The sequence below is a fragment of the Castor canadensis genome, chromosome 14, assembly GCF_047511655.1.
Source record: "Castor canadensis chromosome 14, mCasCan1.hap1v2, whole genome shotgun sequence".
NCBI lineage: Eukaryota > Metazoa > Chordata > Mammalia > Rodentia > Castoridae > Castor > Castor canadensis.
This window is the reverse complement of record NC_133399.1, coordinates 96,550,003-96,571,737: the sequence shown is the minus strand read 5'-3', so window position 1 is coordinate 96,571,737 and position 21,735 is coordinate 96,550,003. Positions and strand designations below refer to the sequence as shown.

The window sequence follows — 21,735 nt, the reverse complement described above, 5'->3', positions numbered from 1 at the left end:
GTGGTATTGCTGGATCAAATGGTAGATCGATGTCCAGCTTTTTAAGTAGCCTCCAAATTTTTTTCCAGAGTGGTTGTACTAGTCTACATTCCCACCAACAGTGTAAGAGGGTTCCTTTTTCCCCGCATCCTCGCCAGTCCTCATTAACACATTTGTCTAGATGAACTCTAACCAGATGAAATTAGTGTAGTCCCCAAAGCAATACCCATTCCAAAAGTGAACGTCTACTTTGATCACCCTTTAAGCCTTCAGAGAAAAGTGCAGTAATTCTCCATTAGGGACTGGACAGTTTTTCAATTGCTTCCACATTTGAGATGAGATGTTTTGTCAAACTAGTTATTTCCTTCTGTGTATGATTTCAGAAAAGCAAAGCCAGTGTTGACTGAAGTGATGAAAGTGATGATCTCCTTATAGAATGTAAAACAGCAATTAATTTATGAACATGTAGTCCTAGGTTTGGAAGATTTCCTGGTGAGTTCATTAGTACATGATCCCTTCAAACAGTCCTTCAACATAAAATCTGTTTGGCTTTAAAGGTCTTTCCAAAGAAGGGAATTTACACAGTTCTTTCTTCAGCTATTCTAATGCTTTAAAACTTGTCAGAGCTCGGAAATCTTCAATAGTAATAATCTAGGTTTATTAATATTTGGGGGTTTTTGATCACTACAAAAAACTGGTCACTTTTCCATAAAATCTCATCATATACATAAAGAATAATACTTAGTTATTTCACTATTTTCTTTTTCATGTGGCATTGTTCTATTTCTTAATTTGTTATCAAACATTATTTCTGAGATTTTTTTCACAATTTTCATTTCTTTCTGCACCTTTTTCATATGGTTCAGCATTTCACCAGACCACAAGAGCTCAGACTCAGAGTAATCAAGGAGAACATGGCAAAAACCAAGAGAACAGTTTTTCCTTTGGAAAAAGATATTCTGTTAAAAAACCTTTTTAGGATTTTACTAGTCTAGGTTCTAACAACACCTCCAGGGTTTCCAGTGTGGGATCTTTAGACTTGTAGAAAGTAAAAGACAAGATGAAGTCTGTGAACTTCTAATAGAAAATGCACATTTGCCACTGATAAAGCTACATAGGTCAATGCCAAACTTGCTTTCTGAATTTTATGCACAGGGTTTGATACTTTGTAAGCATTAAACAGACATTTCCCATTCATATAAAATTGTATGAATTCATTTTAATGTTGTTGGTATTTGATATGAACAAAATACTTATTAGAATTTAAGAAATAAATTCATTCATAAATTGTAAATAAAAAGTAATCAAATTTTTTATTAAATACAGTTTTAAGGAAAAATAATGATATCCTTGGAGAAAAATAATTTAAATTGGCTGGTTTTTAAAAAATGCAACCATTGGGCTATAGTTTAAATTTAAGATAAAAATTTTTTTAAAATCTTTGTTTATAAAATTTTCCTCTTTTTATATATGATTCTCTGCTAATTTCAAGGTTTTTTAAAACTGATTTATGCCTTTTAATTAGTGGATAGGTTCCTAAAATCTGTTCTGACTTTTAAGACTGTTATTTAAGTAATCACCTCAGTACTAGTTTTTCACAAATACTGGGCTAAAAAACATCCCAGTAAAGACCTCTTTGAGTGACTTTGAGTTTACTGTGACATTGAATTCAGAACTTTGCATGCATCTTTCGTCTAGTTTATCCCTAATCCATTTATTCTGAGATGATACAGAGTATTTTTTCTCTTATTAGTTGGAAATAGTCTACATAAATGAAAAGCCAAAAAATTGTTGTGCATGTCAAAATAAATGACGTGTATTACATTATCTCATTCTACTGGGTCTGTCATAGAAAACTAATTAGGGACAAAAGGACCATTTTATCTCAATGTCAGAAGGCAGATTGTAAAAGATGGGAAAATCTATTTGCTTTATACTGTGTTTCAGAAACTATGAAAGAGCCAAATTTCAACTTTTAAAGAACAGAAGGTTATAAATTTGTAAGATCAGGAAACACTGAATTTAATGTCATTCATGTTTCACCACACAGTAGCCTTCATTTGCTCGTTTTGTGTTATGTGGAATGAATAAATGCCAGATTCTAAGACATCAAAGTCATATAGTGCCTATCTCTTCATGATGGATAGTATAATCCTGAATGCAAATCTTAAATATTAGTACAAGATAAAATCACTCCATTTGCTGAAGAAGGTCAGTTTTTAGCTACCTTCATGCAGTGTCTTAGGACAATTTCTACAAATAAGATCAAATTTATTTGTTCACCAAAATGGAAGACATTATAATTACCAATATATTTGCCTAGGCCAAATCAGCATTATTGTCACCACCTCTTTGAACTAGCTCATAGCTGATAAGGTTCTTATCACCAGTCATTAAAATATTGGCTGACAAATACAAGAAAGCACAGTTAATCTAACAATGAAATGCTTTTGCAAAATTTGCTGAAATTGAATAAGACTGAAGTAAAACAAAGCTTGAAAAAATCAATTAAGTCTCCCATTAAAAACACGATTCAGCTTAATTCCAAATGGAAATAAAAAGCAGTTTTCTGCAGCAAAAAAATCTTCTTTATTTAAATTAAAATAGATGAACTTACAAATACAGCAGTGTCTTGCTTAATCACAGCAGGATAACTGAGTACATCCTGTCAGAACTCCTCTTGGGTACATTTCCTGAAAAAGAAAATTAAAATAAATAAACTTGACAGGCTAAGCTTTGAAAAATCTAAAAAGGAATCTATGATTTGTAAAATACAAAGACCATATAAATACTGGTAAATTGTAAATCTATTTAAATAGTCTTCAAGATATAATATAATAAGGAGTGTTCCTAATTTCATTTCTGTTAATATCCAGGTCATAAAATGAATTAATCCCAATTTCTATATGCATATTTCTGTACATTAAGAAAGAGTCAACTAAAGATTTATTTTCTAACACAGGCTTCCAATATTATTTTTCTCTACAAGATAGAAAGGGTTACAAGTGCCCCTTGTGAATGACTGAACTTCAGGACACCCCAAAAACAATAGACAAACTAAAAAAAAATCAAACTAGCATACCTGGTCTCAGTTTGAATTATTTTTTTATAAAGATACAGTCTGAATTTTGTTTAAACATAATGGTAACAAATATAAAGATAAAACAGTGTGCCAGGTGCTGGTGGGTCACTCCTCTACCTCCAGCTATGCAGGAGGATCGTGGTCCTGGCTAGCCCAGGAAGAAAACAGGAGACCTTATCTGAAAAATAACTAAAGTAAAATGGACTGGGAGAATGGCTTAGTGGTAGAGCACCTGCTTAGCAAGCACAAGGCCTTGAGTTCAAACTTCAATACCAAAAAAACCTTTTTTAACACCTGAAGAATGAACAAAAGAATATTCATGGATGCTAATCAATGGCTTCATTACCTATCCTTATTTTGCCTAGGTGTTATATCAAGAGGATATACTCATAAGACATCCAGTTTACTACCTCTAACATTCTCATGTATAGAACAAAGCAGCACCAATTAACCTACTCCTTATTTCCTTGCAGACCCACTCCAATAGAAGACATACATGGCTAATATTGAATTGCCTTTGTTTTGCTGAAAAAGCTAAAAATGCTAATTATTGGTACACTGAGCTAGCATCAATATCTACAAGTTATTTCTTATGACATGTAGGAAGATCACAAGATGGCATTTTAACAAACTGAATAGAGGATATTATTTATCATTTTTCAAAGAATATGTAAAGTAGGAGTGTAGTTACAGAGAAAATACTACCCTTTCAATTTGGAATTGTATCTGTTTGTAGAATAAATGTTTATTACACTAAAGCAGAGATTGTGTAAATGGTTACTTAAAACTAAGCCCACTTGTAGAATTAATGGAAATTTATAAAAGTCCAAATGTTGACACAGGAGCACATTGTAACCTTAAGAGGTAGAGAAACAAAATTCAAACTATACAAACCAATTGAAAATCAGGTAAATCAATTAGAGAAACAACCAAAGTGATGTCTCCAAAATAAAAGGATATGTTGTATCAAATACTGAAATGATTGTCAAAGCAATTTTTTGAAATAGGTCATTGTAGCTTTTACTTTGACTAAATACATTTTTATTCATAGTACATGTTCAAAAGTGTTTAAAATAAGTAACATATTAACAATCCAATGGCATACCCATTAAACAATTTCAGGTGGATTATTTTACATGTTAAAGAATGATAACCTTCTTTGACTCAGGACATACTGATTACGGTCATCCGGCTTTAACTAAGGCTGCCTCTGGTTTTGCTTACATTCACTTCAATAACTTGAAAATTTTCTGTTTCTGTGTAAGGACCCATTTTTTTCAAATTATATAATTTAAATGGAAATTGGATATCACAAGCTGAGTTCCAAATATGAATTGTTGTGAAATATCATTGGGTCTATTAGCCTAATGATAAAATAAATGCTAATGAACTATTATGTTGTCTTTAATTGGGTAAGATAGGTTAAGACCATGCATTCTACTGCTTCATCATTTTAGATTCTCCAGCAGGCCTTTTGAAAGCTTCACAAACCTTATGCTTTCCCTCTACATATTTACATTTTACTTCCTTTTTGTGGAACATGGCATGAAAGATAATACAGAAAGAAACAGAGAAAGCAGAAAGGAAAAGAAAGAGCTACGTATCTGAAGAAAACAAGGAGTACAAGACTAAAATGTAGTCACCACTGTTTCTATATTTTTGGTTATTTTGTGAGGTGAGTGCCAAATATTTCAACATATGAATGAACAACCAAGTCCTGAGAAAATTGTATAGATACATTTATCCCAGAAATAAATTATTCATGTAGGAGAAGAGGGGAATATAACACTATGTAACAGATGGTACATAAATGATTTGATGTGAGTTTTATCTTTCAACTCAATCTCTTGTGTCTCTTTGCAGATTCTTTGGAAAATGAAAGGATATAAATAAAAAGTGAAATTGCTTCAATAAGTAGGCTGGACAGTTTTGATAATTCAGAGAGAGCACAACATGTCCAGTGGTAGCTCACTGATTTTAAACAACTTTTATATTTTTCTAACTGTTTAATTAACAAATAGATGATTTTCATATTTATTCTGACAAACTTGTAGAAGATAGGAAAGTTTTCCATTGTAGCAGAGTCAACATACATAATTACATTTGGATTTACACTGGAGAAATAAATTGGATAAACTAAAGATTTAATAATCAAAACATGCAGCTGATATAATAATGTATATGAAAATCTGTGCTCTGAACAAGTATCTGAGCTGCAAACTGACATGTCCACCTGTCAGTCTACCTATGTAACTATTGATAAATTGATCAAGCTACCTATCTAATGTAGCTACTGCTGTATGTATGCACACATTTATGTATACATAGTCATAAAAATGAAAATGTCATTGCTGTTAATGCACTAGCTATATTTGGAGCATTCTTATTATAATTCATATAATCTACTTTTGCTTGCTGTTAAATTGTCATTGCTGAGTTCCCTATTTAAGTAAAAGTTAATACAGGATGCAAGGGGACTTCCATCCTAGTAACAATAGAAATAAAAACTAAGAATGAACACTCAGCCCAATGCTCGTGGCTCACACTTGGAATCCTAGATACTCAAGAGGCAGAGATCAGGAGGATTCCAAGCTAGTGCTGGGAAAGTAGTTTGCAAGATGCTATCTTGAAAAAACCCATCACAGAAAGGGCTGATGGAGTGGCTCAAGCAGTAATAGTACCAGCCTAGCAGGTACAAAGCCATGAGTTCAAAACCCAGTGCTGCCAAAAAAAAGAAAGAATGAACACTCAAGCAAAAGCTTTAGTGGAGGCTTTTTATCAAGAAGGAGGGAGAGAAGAGGTTAGAAAAGGTGTGAGGAAGCGGAGTGGAGGAAGCACTGACAGAGGGTAGGGGGAGGAAAGAACAGGATCTTTAATTTAATTCGGTTGCTGGAGTGGTCCATGGTCAAGTAGTCATGGGAAGATGGTGTTTTTAAAGAAGTTTCTTTTCTTATGTTTAAGAAGATTTTTTTTGATGAGCTACAGATCAATGGCCAGTTGGTCTTTGGGAACCTAATGGAGCCACTGTGCACCTGACATAGTTTTATTTTCTACAGGATATGAATTAAAGGCACAAGAACTTATCCATTTCTTGTACTTATGAGGACCCCCGTTTACTTCACATTCAGTTTATACAAAGCATGATATAAGTGCAGTCATTAATTATCAATCTATAATTCAAATGTAAATGTTAATAATACACATACACACATATATATACACATATATATTTCCTCCATTGTGTCACAGGAATTGATAAATTTTTATGTACAAATTTAATTTAAATTTAAGTGTTCTGTGAATACCTGCTAAATTTTCCAAATATATTTTATGTATTATGTATTGTTCCTTAGTATTGAAAATACAACAAAATTTATAAGATGACAATTATTGGAATAAGCGTTCTTCATTATAATAATTATTACTGAAACAAGTAAACAAAAATGGAAAACTTTATATACACAAAAATTATTTGAAACATTAAAATAATTTCTAAGAATGTTAAGTGAGCCACTGAAAGTAAAAACAGACCTCAGAAAATCATCACTGATAGCACAGGACATGAAATTATTCTCCACATCTACTACAGTAGCTATTGACTTCTAAGAAAAGTTTACAGAGAAAAAAGTCTTGAAGAATTCAGCACAGCAAATGTATTCCCTTACAATCTGAGAATGTGGACATATTTTTAGGTAATCTAGCAAAGAGCTATTCTTGATGAAAATTACCACCTGACAAAAGAAAAATTGACTTTACAAAAGACAGAGGAGAAAGGAAGTTTTAGAATATTTATTATATTCTGATTTTTCAAATAAAAATGCATTGTGGTTTTTTATGCACACGATCTTATATTTAGTCTGAATTTCTTTCTGGATCAAAAAAATCCACCAACACTTGAGAACAGACAAACACTGATTATGATTTATGACTACATGAGAATAGGGTGAACTGGATATCAATCACAATGTTAGATATTTAAACTAAAATTTAATTCAGAAAACCCAATAACTGCATTTGTTCAAAAAAATGAAGAGAAGATATGTCATTATTGAACATCCAATATACATAATTTTGGTTTTGGCAAGGCAAATGTGTTCAGAAGATGATCCAAGAAAGTTTATGAGAGTGATAATGAAAATTTCTAGCATTTGGCAGAGACCATAATAAAACTTCATAATATCATGAAAGAATGTTTATTCAAAGTGTAAACATTGGCACCAAGTAGTGTTACACATAATTTAAGAAGTTACATACAAAACTGAATAGGTTTATTATAGAAGCAATGAATTGAGTCATTTGGAAGGAAAACACTGTTATTCAAATTATTTTAGACACAATTCATGATGTAAGTTTGGTATAGATAATTATATTTAATGTTAATTGATGATCAAACTTTTCAAAACTTTTATACAAACTTTTTTGAGAAAACGTTTCCAGGAGATGAATCGTTAAAGATTGCTAAAGTTCAGAATCATGGGGAAAAAAATGACTGAGGACTTGGAAGGTACATAGCTTCTACAAATATAAACATTAAACATAATAGATTTCAGTAGAAGGTCCTCAAAATAAAGTTTTAAAGAATTCTAAATTTGTAATTTTGCTATCTAGTTGGTAAGCATGAATAAGAATGATAAAGGGAAAATGTGTTTGGACATCACTGATTTTGTTTTATGAGGTTGTCTATACAACTTTCCTTGTCTTCATTAAGATATTAAGAATTTGTCAACCATAAACAAAAAAGCAATATAAATATTCAATAGGAAAATTAAACTGTTGCCTTCATATCACTAAAAACAAAACTGTCATGCATTTAAAAATATTTTATGATATTAATATACTAAATTTATCAATTCTAGAATAGTAGAGCATGGTATAGTATTCAAAATACCTATTTTTACATTTCTTTCCTAATTCTGCATACTATACTAAGTAAAATGAACTTTTTACAGCCGGAGTCTCCAAACCTGTCTATAAAGAACCAGGTAACAAATATGTTAGGCTTTGCAGGTCAACACACACTCTTCATGGCCTTGCATTATTCTTTGGTGTTTCTGTGTGTGTGTGTGTGTGTGTGTGTGCAAATGCATGCATGAAAAGTACTCTATTGTGTGTTGTATATTCAGTCCTTTAAATACAGAAAAAATAGTCTTAGCTCATGGGTCACACAAAAGCAGGCAACTTTACTAGTTTTTGTTACAGAGTTCTGTTGTTCAATAGTAAATTTTAATGTAAGTAGCTAAAGTAACTAAATAGCTAGCTAAAATTGAATCAAATTAAAAATTCAGTTTAATGCCCATTTCTATCACATAGTATAAATAGCAGAATTAAGGTGTTTAACTCTAAACTAGGCATCAGTGACTCACGCCTATAATCCTAGCTACTCAGGAGGCAGATATCAGGAGAATCGTGGTTTGAAGCCAGCTCAGGCAAATAGTTCACGAGATACTATCTTGAAAAAAATCTTTCACAAGAAAGATCTGGTGGAGTGGCTCAAGGTGTAGGTCCTAAGTTCAAACCAAAGTACCTCAAAAAAAAAAAAGATGTTTATACATTTCCTTGCTAGTTCACACAAAAGTAAAATCCATAGTAAATACCAAATTAATATCTCTTTTAAACACTATAATAATTTCTATTCTAAGAGAATATTATATAATTCTAAGTTTTTTAATTATTTTAGGTCAATGCTCACCATATTTTAATAGACATATATGTTACCCAGGGACATTTTAGAATGTTGATTTGCATTCAGAAGGTCTGAATTGGATTGTAAATTCTTTATTTCCATGTTTTGATATGCAGGTGGCAAAATTACATGGATTGCACAGGAATCAAAACAATACTAAATCAATTGTCAAAGTAACAAGTTTAGTAAGATGGAAAAATACAAAATTGATTTTTAGAATCAATAGCCGTGGCGTACATTTCCAGATTGAATGAAAAATATGATGGAAAGGGAAAATCTCACTTGTTATGTAAACAGTAGCACAAATAATCAAATAAGTAAGAATAACATTTTTAAGAAAAGGGCAATCTAAATGAAGAAAAGTTTGAAATATGAAAGATGCAAAGTAAACAGAACCATGATTTTTTTATCCAAGGTAAATTCCTTCAAAGTACTGTTTCCTTGCTGTTGTTGTTTTTTTACTTCTGCAGTTGGACATGTTGAAACTAAAGAACAAGTAGAGAAATTACAGTGTGGATTTTCCCTCATAGTAGTTTATTTTATATAAATGACTACTTATATATTGAGGATTTTTTAGTATTGTTCTAAATAAATTTCTACCTGGAATATTTTTTTAAACCTACTACAATTACATTTTTCTTTGTTCTTTTTTTTCAGGACTAGGGATTGAACACGGGGCCTCCAGCATGTTACTAGGCAAGTGCTCCACCATTAACTACTCCTCAGCCCCTTACATTATTTTTGAAAAGTAAGTCCTAAGTTATTGAATTTTGATCAAACCAGTAGTTTATGATCCAGAGAGTGTAAAGCATATGCAATAAATGAAAATGTTTTAATACGATTCATTTAGAGGCAAAAACTAACAAATTAGTATTATTATTCTAAACTTGAGGACTAATGATAACATCTAGAAGGAGAAATGGAATAAACTATTTTAAAAGTAAACAGACATGTGGGGCACCAGTAGCTCATGCCTGTAATCCTAGGAGGCAGAAGTCAGGAAGATTGCAGTTCAAAGACAGCCTGGGGAAATAATTCATAAGACTCTATCTCGAAAAAAAACCCTTTGCAAAAAAGGGCTGGCAGAGAGGCTCAAGGTATGGGCCCTGAGTTTGAGCCCCAGTACTGAAAAAAAGTAAACAGACAAAAACTCATATGGATTTTAGTTCCTTTGTGGCAGTTATTCATAATAGAATGCTAATCCATTTTTCAAAATAATTATGATGAAAATGGTTATTAAAATGTGGATATATATTCAAAGGCACAAAATGATTGTAAATGCAGACACCAAATATGGGGTGGAGTGCTTTGGTTTTTGCAGAAAAGTTCAAAGTGAATCACTGTTAGTGTTCACTAACAATGATTTCATTTCATTGTTTTACATAAGTGTACTTAAGGCTAAAATATCATTATGGTTTAATTGTGTACAGATGATACTTGCAATAATAAAATGATTCAGAGAGTATAATGATAAGTCCTGCATTAAATAGTGCTTTGCCATTTACAAAGACAATTTCTATTTTGGTTTTGTTTGCTTGTTTGTTGGTTTGTGAATTGGTTGGTTTTGCGATGCGGTGGATGAACCCAGAGAATGCAAGGCAGGTGCTGTACCACTGAGCTATATCTCCAACCAAGAGGGTATTTTGTTAAGAATATCATATTATCTCCACAGCACCCTGGGAATGCACCAAACCAAGTCCCTTCCAAATGAATGAAAATTGCTTTCCTTGAAGTGCTAAGGTACTTTCCCTGGGAGAGATCAACTCAGTTGGGAGACCAGGAGCTAAAATGCCATTGGGGGTTGCCATGGGAAACAGGTTTATAAGAGCATTTGCAGAGCAGATGGAAAGAAGCTAAATAAAGTACATGCAGGTATGAAATGAGAAGTTTTCTATTTAATTTGCCATAAACAATAGGAGTGATACATTTATCTACAAAAGAATTCTTCCTGTCAAAGCAAATTACATTTGGCATTTAGAAACACAATCCCATAATTATAAACCTCATTTGTTTTAAAACTTTGGAGAGCAGTTTTTATAGTGACATCGTAATGCTCTTCGAGGACACAATTTCCAAGAACTAATTGAGAAAAGCAAATTAATATATTTTACTAATATGAGCTTAAACTTTCCTCTTTTTTATGATTATAGGAAAATGAAAGTAGGAAACTGCTTGTGATATCTCCTTCAAGATCTGAGGCTGGAAACCCTAACAATGAATCAAAGGGAATAACAAACCTTTTAAAATTCTATGCTGTTGGCCCTGCTTGCAAACTTTTTTCCTCTGCCTACAACTCTGTGCAGCTTATGGATATACTATAAACCAGCCACCATTTTAATTAGGATAACTCCGAGAGGCCCTCAGTGAATTAAATAGATTTGCATAACAATGTAGTTCCTTACATGAAACCTGTGTGCTGAATACAGGTGATGCATGCCATATAAATTTCTATTAAGAAAAGCAAATGCATTGATTGTATAGTCTGTACTAAAAAAATTCCATTGGAATATTCACTTATGAATCCTATGTATAAATAGAAAATTTACCACTTGAAATCTACTAACTTTTAACAGTAAGAAATCTTTAACAGAACAGCCAGTAGAAGAAAATGAAAAAAAAAACCTTCAATAGTAATGGACTGGTAACATAAATGTTTCATTGTGTGGTAATATAATCCTCATTTACTCCTTCTTTTCTTCCCTCCCTCCTTTCCTCCCTCTCTCCTTTCTTGCCTTCCTTCCTTCCTCCCTCTCTTCCTTCCTTCTTTCCTCCTTTCTGCCTTACTTCCCCTTTCTTCTTCTCACTAGGATCTCACCTATGTACAATTTGCATTTATTTGCTATGGATTTTAACGTCTTTTAATTTAAAATAATTTACCTCAATTTTGAAAACATGTCTTAAGAGTCCTGTCTCATTTTCTTATAGAATGTTCCCCATTTCAAATTTCTCTTATTTTTATACATATCATGTGATTTTTCTTCCGCTTAGTACCTTTTCTATAATCTGAATATAAGTGTAGATTATTTATTTGAGTATGACTGACATTGTGAGCAAGAATATAATATAGGTGGTTTTTCTGCACATTGATATTAAAAGGTAAGAAAATATTACCTTGCCCTACGATTAGTGATAATCAACTATAAATGTAGGCATTTGGTTAAAATGATTACCTGTTCTGACTGTTTCAAGTGTATACATTTTTTCAATCTGTTCTGGCTCTCTCTCTCTCTGTCTCTCAATTGTAAAAAGGTTTTTTGTGACATTTCCATACAGCCATATAATGTACTTTCCATCATATTTTCTCCCTCTATTACTCTCTTCTCCCCCCACCTCCCCAGCTTTTTTCCATTTACAATTTTAATGAACTTCATTATGCTATTTCGTGTATGCATATAATGTACTTCAAGCATGACCCTCTCTTTTCCCCCTGCTCCTTTTCACTGGTCCCTTCTCCCAAATAGTCCCCCTTTTACATTCAAGTCTAGATTCTGCATATGAGAGAAAATATGTAATATTTGTTCTTCCCAGTCTACCTTATTTCACTTAACATGATCTTCAGTTCCATTTTTCTGCATATGAAATAATTTTTCTTTATGCCTGCCTAATATTCTATGGTATATATATATACATATACCACATTTTCTTAATCTATTTGTCAGTAGTGGGGCATCTTGGCTATTTCCATAGCTTAGCTATTATGAATAGAGCTGCAATAAATATGGGTGTGCAGGTATTGCTACTGTTTGCTGCTTTCATTCCTTTCAATATATACACCCCTGAGTGACATAGTAACATAGCAGGACCATATGGTATGTAATTGTGTTTTTACTTTTTCAAGAAATCTCCATACTGATTTCCAGAATGGCTAGCCTAATTTGCATTCCCACCAACAGTGTAGAGGATTCCCTTTTGCCTGGATCCTCATCATCATTTGTTGTTTGTTTTCTTCATGATTACCTTACCAACCAGGGTGAGATGGAGTCTCAGTGTAGTTTTGATTTGCATTTCCTTTTTGGTTAAAGATATTGAACATTTCCTCATGCATTTGTTAGTCATTTGAATTTCTTCTTCTGAGATCTGTCTGCTCAATTAATTTGCCCACTTATTACTTGAACTATTTGTTCTTTTGGAGTTTAATTTTTGGAGCTCTTAATATATTCGGAATGTTAATCCTTTATCTGATGAATAGCTGGCAAAGACTGTCCCATTCTGTAGGCTGCCTCTTCATTCTGGCAATTGTTTTCTCTGATGTGCAGAAGCTTTTTAGTTTGATGCAATTTCATTGTCAACTCTTTCTTGCTCTTACTTCCTGAGCAACTGGAGTTCTCTTCAGAAAGTTATTGCTTACATCTACATGTCTATTTTTTCCTGCAGCAGCTTCAAAGTTTCAAGTCTTATATTAAGATTTTCATTCATTTCGAGCTGGTTATTGTAGAGAATGAGAAATAAGAATCTAGTTTCTGTCTTCTACACGTGGCTATCCACTTTTCCTGACACCATTTTTTTGAAGATGCTGTTTTTTCTCCAACATATGGGGTTTATTTTATTTTATTTTATTATTGTTGCTGTGCTGGGTGGGGATACATTGTAGAATTTACAAAGATTCTTACAATATATCGACTACATCACATTTGAATTCACCCCCTGCAGTGCTCTCTTTCATCCCCCTCCCCTGGTTCCTGGAATAGTTTCAAAAGGTATCATTTCTGCATTTACAAACATGCACATACATTATTTGCACCATATGTTTTTGGCACTTTTGTCAAAGATTGTATGGCTATCCTGCTGTATTGACCATTGACATAATGGTTTTAGCCTTCACCAGTGGCTCTTATCTGAATTATTGTGAATGTTTAATTTTCAATTCTACCATTCCATCGATCTTTATAATCTAATGCATCTTTCATTTTTTAAAAAAACCCTGTTTTCTTATTTCCCATTTGTATGTTCACAAATATCTATGTATGTATTCATAAGTCTTAGGTTGCATGCCTTTATTGTGTATATTATAATCAATTATAAGCATTTTTCTATTTAGATACTCAATATGTTTCAAATGTATCCAGTAGAAGCATCTTCAAGCTAGATAATTTTTTCTTTTGACATGATATCATTAATCTTAAGCTTCCTTGCATTCTGCTTGAATAAGGTATTCCAGGCACAACTTGTACTATAGTTGCCCCAGATCTGAAACATACATCCTAGAAGTGAACAGGAGTAAATTATCTTATTGGTATATTTGGGAGGAGAGATGGAGGTAGAAAGAGAACATAGCTCATCCACCCAGGGCTCTGTCCATACTTAAAGAGATCTTCACAGTGTTTACATGTCCTAGGGGCTCTCATCTGCACAGCGAAGGAGAAACCCTGGAGGGGAGAGCTTTCTGTTCCCAGCTACCCCAGTCTGCCTGGTTTAAGATTGGAGGACAAGTCCTCATAGTTATGGATTTAAGCCATGTACTCCAGACTAGCTTTTTATCAAGAACATTTGTATTATTTGATCTGCAGTCATCATGATTATTCTCTCTTAATTGATTTTGATCTTGAACAAGGAAGAGAAGTAGTATTCCACTGGATTCAAAACCATTATGGAATTTACTTAATATAAAAATCTCATCACATTAAATATAAGTACTAATGTAAACAAAAACAAACAGATATGCAATAGAGACAGAAATTTTACCCAAAGAGAAGTAATGTTTGTGACCTAGGTGAATCCTAGATTAATCAATTAGTGATAATTTGACAAAATAATAAATTATAGAGGCTGTAGGTAAGGGCTGATAAAAGCACAGCCATGAAGATAAGTAAAGTTCTTAGAACTAGATAGGCACTGATAGACAGTCTGGCTCCTCCCAGCAGCAGTGGGCATCTCCCACATACATCACTGGCCAGCCATCCTCCCGCTGACCTAGAGAGCTGCTGCACTTTGCACAAGAGATGGAGAGCAACATAGGTCTGAAGGAATCTGAGTCACAAGGTCCACATAATATTGTCTCATTTTCTAAATGGATACTGCATTAAGATTATACTTTTCACATATGTCATTTACTAATTATATGGAAAAAATTCTCAAGATGTTTTATAACCCTGGCATAGTATATGATGTTTACTCTTTGGGAATCATTATATATATTCCTATCTTTCTGACAATATTTTTAGTTATGTTTTAATGATGAAACATCATGAGTGGATCCAAGGAAACAATTTTTTCATTCACTTCCAAATTGCTCTCCAGACACATTGCTAAAACAGAGTACTCATTGATTTTACTCTGCCAGAACAATTGAATGGTTGCCAGTGTTTCCACAATCTAGAGGGTTATCTTAAAACTCAGGAAGTTTTCATTAAGCTAAAGTGTATTCTCATTCAAGTGTGTGTTTGCTACTGAAAGCAGTACTTGCTTATAAAAGTCTTTTTTTTTTTTTCCCCTGAAAGCATGAAGGCTTATGTGAGGGATATATTATATATTCTCTGGAATCTAAGTTATTCTCTGATGGTAAATGTGTTGCTTAGTGACAATAAGTGATTAAGCTACTGTTATTCTTTAGTGTATGCTTTCTGATAATTTGAAGTAGAAGGAATTTCTTATCCTGAAATTATTTATATCCTTTACCACCACTGCCATCACAAACACATGACAATCTTAAATACATTCTGGAAACACACAGAAGTAATAGAAATACCTAATAACACCTACTTAGGGAAGAAACCAGAGGACTGAGAACGGGGGTAAAACAGGGAACTATTTTTGATTCTCTATTTTTTTTAACTCTTTGAACTTCTTTTAGCATAGGCACACATGACCAGTTGAAAACCATAGAAGAGTCAAGGCACAAAAGTAAGTATGACCAGGTCTTGTGTGGTCTGGTATGGTTTCACTGTGTCCCTCCAAAGTTCATGTGCTAGCCAATTAGTCCTCAGAGTGGTAATGTTCACAAGTGGGACCTTTATGAGTGGAGCCACAGCAACTAAGAGAAAAGATCAACAAATGGGACTACATAAAATTAAAAGGCTTCTGCACAAAAAAAGAAAGAAATGATCTCTAAATTGAAGAGGCCACCCACAAAATGGGAGAAAATCTTTGCTAGCTATACATCAAACAAAGGACTTATGATAACCAGAATATGCATGGATTCAAAACACCAAAATCCCCCAAAATCAATGACCCAATGAAGAAATGGGCAAACGAACTGAACACAGCCTTTGCAAAGAAGAAGTCCAAATGATTAAAAAAAAAAAAAAACATGAAAAAATGTTCACCACCTTTGGCCATAAAAGAAAGGTAAATCAAAACCACATTAAGATTCCACCTCACTCCTTTTAGAATAGCTACTATCAAGATCACAAACAACAACAAATGTTGGTGAGAATGCAGGGAAAAAGGAACCCTCATACACTGCTGGTGGGAATGTAAGCTAGTACAACCACTATAGAAAATAGTATGGAGGCTCCTTAAAAAACTAAAAATAGATCTGCCATACGATCCAGAAATTCTACTCCTAGGGTATGTGAGTCAGCTTGCAACAGAGGCACCTGCACACCTATGTTTGTTGCAGCTCTATTCATAATAGCTGAACTATAGAAACAACCAAGATGCCCCACTACTGATGAATGGATTAAGAAAATGTAGATTTATATACAATGAAAGTTTACTCAGCTACAAAGAAGAATGAAATTTTGTCATTTGCAGATAAATGAATGGAACTGGAGAGCATCTTCTTAAGTGAAGTTAGCCAGACTCAGAAGGCCAAAATCTGCATGTTCTCCCTCATATGTGGATTATAGACCTAATATAAATGCAGTAATGTTATGAAATGCTGGTCACACTAAAAGGAGGTCATGCACGGGAGGGGTAGGTTAAAAGAAGGAAACTAAAAACTTGAATATGATCAATATACTCTCTATACAAGAATAAATATAGAAATCTTAAACTGACTGAAATCACCATAAGAAACAGACTAACATAGAATAAAGAAAATTAGTGGAGATAAACCAATTGCTGTTATAATACATATATACATGGAAATATCACAAGGAAACTTCCTGTGTAGCTACCTTTATCTCAAACAAGCTAAAATGTCATATTTTTCTTTTTTATCTTTTCTGTTTTTTCTTCAACAAAATTGGAGAATGGTAGGGTAGAACAGTTCCTGCCCAGGGGAAGAGGTGGGGCTGACATTGGGAGGGGAAAGGTGTGGGGAAAGGTGGTAGGAGGGTGATATGGGGCAGAAAATGTGTACACATTTGCAAAATGTATGCAAAAAATATATTCAACAGGTATGCAAAAATAATGCCTGTTGAAATTATTTTAGGAATGGGGATACAGAAGGCTAAAGAAGAATGGTTGAGAGGGTGAATTCAAGAATGAATGGTATATTTGATACATTGTAAGGACCTTTGTAAATGCCACAATGTACCCCCACCCAGCACAACAATAAAGGGAAAAAAAAGTGGAGCCAGTGGGCCATCACTGGGAGCACTGTTCTTGGAAGAAATTAATATAGTTTTCACCAGCCCTTGGTTAGATTTTATAGGAATGGGTTATTAGAAAAGGAGCAAGTTCCTTGGTTTCCAGTCTTCCTATGTAATCTCTTCTGCACTTGCTTCACCATTCTGATGACACTCACCATGAGACTCTTATCAAAGGCTGAGATCATGGGGTCTCCAAGCCTTGACCTTCCAACCTCAAAAACTATGAGCTAAATAAACCTCTTTTCTTTGTGAAGTATCAAGCTTCAACATTTTGTTATAGTAACAGGAAACAGACCATACAGAATCTGTGAAGGAATGGGTATTCTTAATATTACATTTTTTATATCCTTTGAAAGATTTCTATGCAGGATTTGCTTTGACCACTATCTTCAATATTCTCTTAGTCAAATAAAAGGATAGAGTCTTCCAGGTAGAGTATACATAATTGAATTTATAGTGAACTAGGTGATTAGTATTCAAACTAAAATACTAAAATCCTGTGATCCAAGAAATTCCAACATCAGAGTCACTGAAGTTGCTTGTGAAAAATGCAGGTGCTTGAGCTCAACCTTAGTCCATAGGTAGAACCCTTTTTATACATCAGTCCCAGAATAATGACTTTAGAGCATCTGAAAGAAGAAAGACTGCATCTGTTTGTAAGTTCATAGAAGATATAAACACTATTATCTACTTTAAAACTTATATTTTATATGGTGCCAAAACCACATACAAAAATCAAGAAAGATGTTCTCTCTTATTGACATGATTGTATTGATTTAATATATTTATACATGTATGACTATAATGTATATACTTAAATATACAAAATACTTACATAGTATAAATTTAAATATGTAAAATACTGATAAATACTATTAAACATATGTCCATATATAACAACATAGATATATAATTTTACACACAGTAATATAGTCCCAAGTGAGTAAAGATTAATTAGAAACTTAAGAAATAAATTATGGCAATTTCTTAATAAGAAACAGATAAGCTCTTAGGGAAATGATTCATTTTAGTATTCACATATTTAAATGAAGGGTAATTTTTAAGCCAATCAGATAAGGCTACTTTTACAGCTTGTGGTAGTAAAGAGTAGCTATAGTGAAGTGAAGGCAAAAGGAGCTGTCACTGAAAAGATAATTTGAACCAGTTGGACCAAAGAAATAAAAGACAGAGTTCTAATGATTGAAGATGAATATCTGACTTCAATCTACTTCTGTGTTTTCATTGTAAGATCTCAATGATTTATCACTTAACGGTATATTTCTGTAGGAGTCTTCCAAATACTATTGAAATAAGATTAGAAAAATATAAAATAAATTTGTTATTTTTTTGTGATAAAACAAGGTCATTATTATTGATGTGAATCATTGTGTATTATATATGTATGTATTATATATTTATGTTACTATGCACCTTTGTACATTAAAAGTATTTTACCTCATTATAAATTGAAATGACATTTTTCACTTGTCATCACTTCACTTGAACCTCCTTTCCCTTCTCTCTCTCAGGTTTTAAGTTTTTTCTACTAGTAAAACTAATTAAAATTGTATCTATGGAGGGGAGGAATTCAAGTATGATATTTTGATATATTGTGAGAACTTTTGTAAATGTCACAATGTACCTCCCCCTAGCACAATAAAAAAATTGTATCTAAACATGAAATTATAAGAAAGAATATCTATTTTTTTGTGAAACAATTCTCTTAAACTTTTAAGTTACACTGCTAAAATAAACTCATGGAAAACTAGTTTTTCTGAGGCTGGGACTTTCTAGCTCTTATAATTCCTTGTTTTGTATGTTGAGTCCTTTTAGAGTATGTTAGATATGATTTCAAGTGGTTTTGTAGTTTTTCTAGCTTCTATCAATAGAAAGCTATTCTTAAGAAACAAGATTCTATCATGTCTTTGGAGATTTTTAGAGGACATCTGGCTTTTCATAGCAATAAAATGAATGTTTAAGAGTCAAAATTCCATTTCAGATAACTCTCCTATTTTTGAGCTGAATCCCTAAACAAGTAACATGGGAACATTTCTTCTTTTTCCTGCTACTACTAGAATCTTCATTTTTAATTATCAAATTTCCATTTATTTTTCCTGTACAGATAATTGTCAACTTAAGTATATTATGACTGGGAAGTGATGTTTACAAGATGACCCAATAGTACTTTTCTATCACATTCTGAGACAGCACCAATTTGTATAACCACACACAGAAGACGGTACCTTTGTGGGAGTCTGGGAGTCCAGTAGAGAAATTCAAAGTTGGAGCAAAATATTCAAGAATAAGTGCATCAAAGAGGTAAGAAGAGCAATTTCACTTCACCTGTATTACTCTTTTTCAAAAGTGTCCCAGTTGACTGCTAGTCATCCCTTACCCTGCAGTTTCTCCCTCCTGACAAAGTGAGAGCACAGTTAGTGAGTACCTGGCTTTCCAGACACTTGGAACACTGACCAAAAGGCCTCCATTTTTCTTGCCCTGTGTAGAATATTAAGGGCATCAGCATGACTGAGGCTGGGCAGGGCTTGGCACTGGGAAGAGAAAGGGTCACTCAAAGCAATCAGATTTTGAAATTTAACAAAAGCTATGTGTATGTGTCCTGCTCATCACTTTGGGAACCCCATCACTTATGGATCCCTTTTAATTGATCCATGATGCCCAAAATTCTTCAGGGGCTTCATTCTCTGTCTCTATGGCTTTCTTCCCACTCCTACACCCCAGATAAAAATTTGCAGATGGCTTGTGAGCATGTCCAGTCAACCAGTTTACCTCTGCAGGATTGAGAGAAGGTACAAAAGCTTCAGAGTAAAACTCCAAGAGAATGAAACTAGAGATTCTCAGCACATAGACAAGATTTGTTGAAGTGACAGAAAGAACAATCTTAAGAATTCCTCTCTGTGGGGGGAATGAAAGAGAGCACTGGAGGAGGTGAATTTAAGTATGATATATTTGATATATTGATAGAACCTTTGCAAATGCTACAGTGTACCCCCACCCAACATAATAATTAAAAAAAAAAAAGAATTCCTGTCTCAGGAAGGAGCAAAAGGAGAGGAACAGCTTCATTCATCGGAGAGGTCTGAGAAAGCCTCAGAATCTCTTAACAGGAAGAATAGGGAAATGTTTTTTATTCTGAAAACAATCAGTAAAGATTTAAAAGACGACTACTTCTTAGATGTGGAGACAACAATCCATGACTTCAGGGAGCATGAAAAGTAAGAAAACACCATCACCAAATGAACAGAATAACTTTTCAGTAACCAACCTAAAGAAATGAAGACTTATGAACTGCTTGACAAAGAATTCAAAATAATTGTTTTAAAGAAACTCAGAAAGCAATAAGAGAACACAAATAGACAACTCCTGTTTTCATTGGTGTTGTATGTTACAGCCATCTCCATAAAACCTATAGCAGGAAAGAATTTCTCCTTCACCAATGGGTTAAAGAGAATGAGATAAATCACAAATAAAATCTAACTCTAAAAAATAAAACTTTTATGGTAATCAAAGGAAAGTTATTCTGGCTTTTTAGTAAAGTAGACAAATACTACGGAATTGAGAGCAGTGATGGTTTACAGCTCTGTGACTACATTAAAATCATTGAATTACATACTTAAATGTGGAGAATTTTATGGTACATGAATTGTATCTCAAGAAAAATAGCTAAAATGTAAATTAAATTAATAATGCCATGGTTCAGGGAAAATGTTGAAATGAAATATTATACTAAATGTTGATACCCATTTAGATGCATAACACCATGTTACATTGCAATATACAGGAATGGTTATAAAGAGTGAAGAGATTTATTTGGAGAATTACTCATAGAAAATACTGAAATAAATATGGCAAACACACCTCTACTCTAAGGATATAACTGGATATCTAACTGGATACATTTACCAGCATAAATTATAAGGGAAGTGAAACTCAAATTTGAATGAGAATATAATGCTTAGTTTTGACTTATGATGGAATCATAAACAATTCAATCAAAATGGATCATATATTGAATTCACCATTATAACCCAAATAGGTATTAAATAGTTATTTAAGATGATGCAACTAAAATCATTTATATTTAACATATTTTAAAACCTACACACATAGAATGTAAAGAGAAAATTTCAATAAAGCTCTAGCTTCATAGTTTTCCAAATAAAGAAAATGAGATCCGAAAAAGTCATGTGACTGGCCCAAGTTAATGTTTTAGGGGTCAGAATTAGGAGGAGACAAAGATTTTCCACTCATGACTGGACGTGTTGACGCCACTGGCCTTTCCTCAGTCACTGACAGTAAACATGAGTACAGTTTAGATTGGTGCTTGGTAAATATTCCTTTTTCAATTTTGATTGGGCATGTTGAAAGTCTTTAAGATGCATGTTTCTAACACTTTTAAGAGATTTAGGAATATTATTTTGTAACTCAAGAATTAGTAAGGAAAACCTAAGTGGTTATAATCAGATTACTCTGAATTGCTATTTATATATAAGAATCAC

General features: G+C 33.1%; 1 protein-coding gene across 18 annotated transcripts in view; it reads right to left on the bottom strand.

Moving 5' to 3' along the window:
- Marchf1 (membrane associated ring-CH-type finger 1) overlaps positions 1-21,735 on the bottom strand; it is an 814,712-nt gene that overhangs the window by 515,232 nt on the left and 277,745 nt on the right. For all 18 annotated transcript variants that reach the window (XM_074055052.1, XM_074055062.1, XM_074055057.1 and 15 more), the window contains one exon: positions 2,597-2,672. The gene's annotated coding sequence lies outside the window, so the exon portion shown is untranslated. The remainder of the gene's footprint in view (positions 1-2,596; positions 2,673-21,735) is intronic.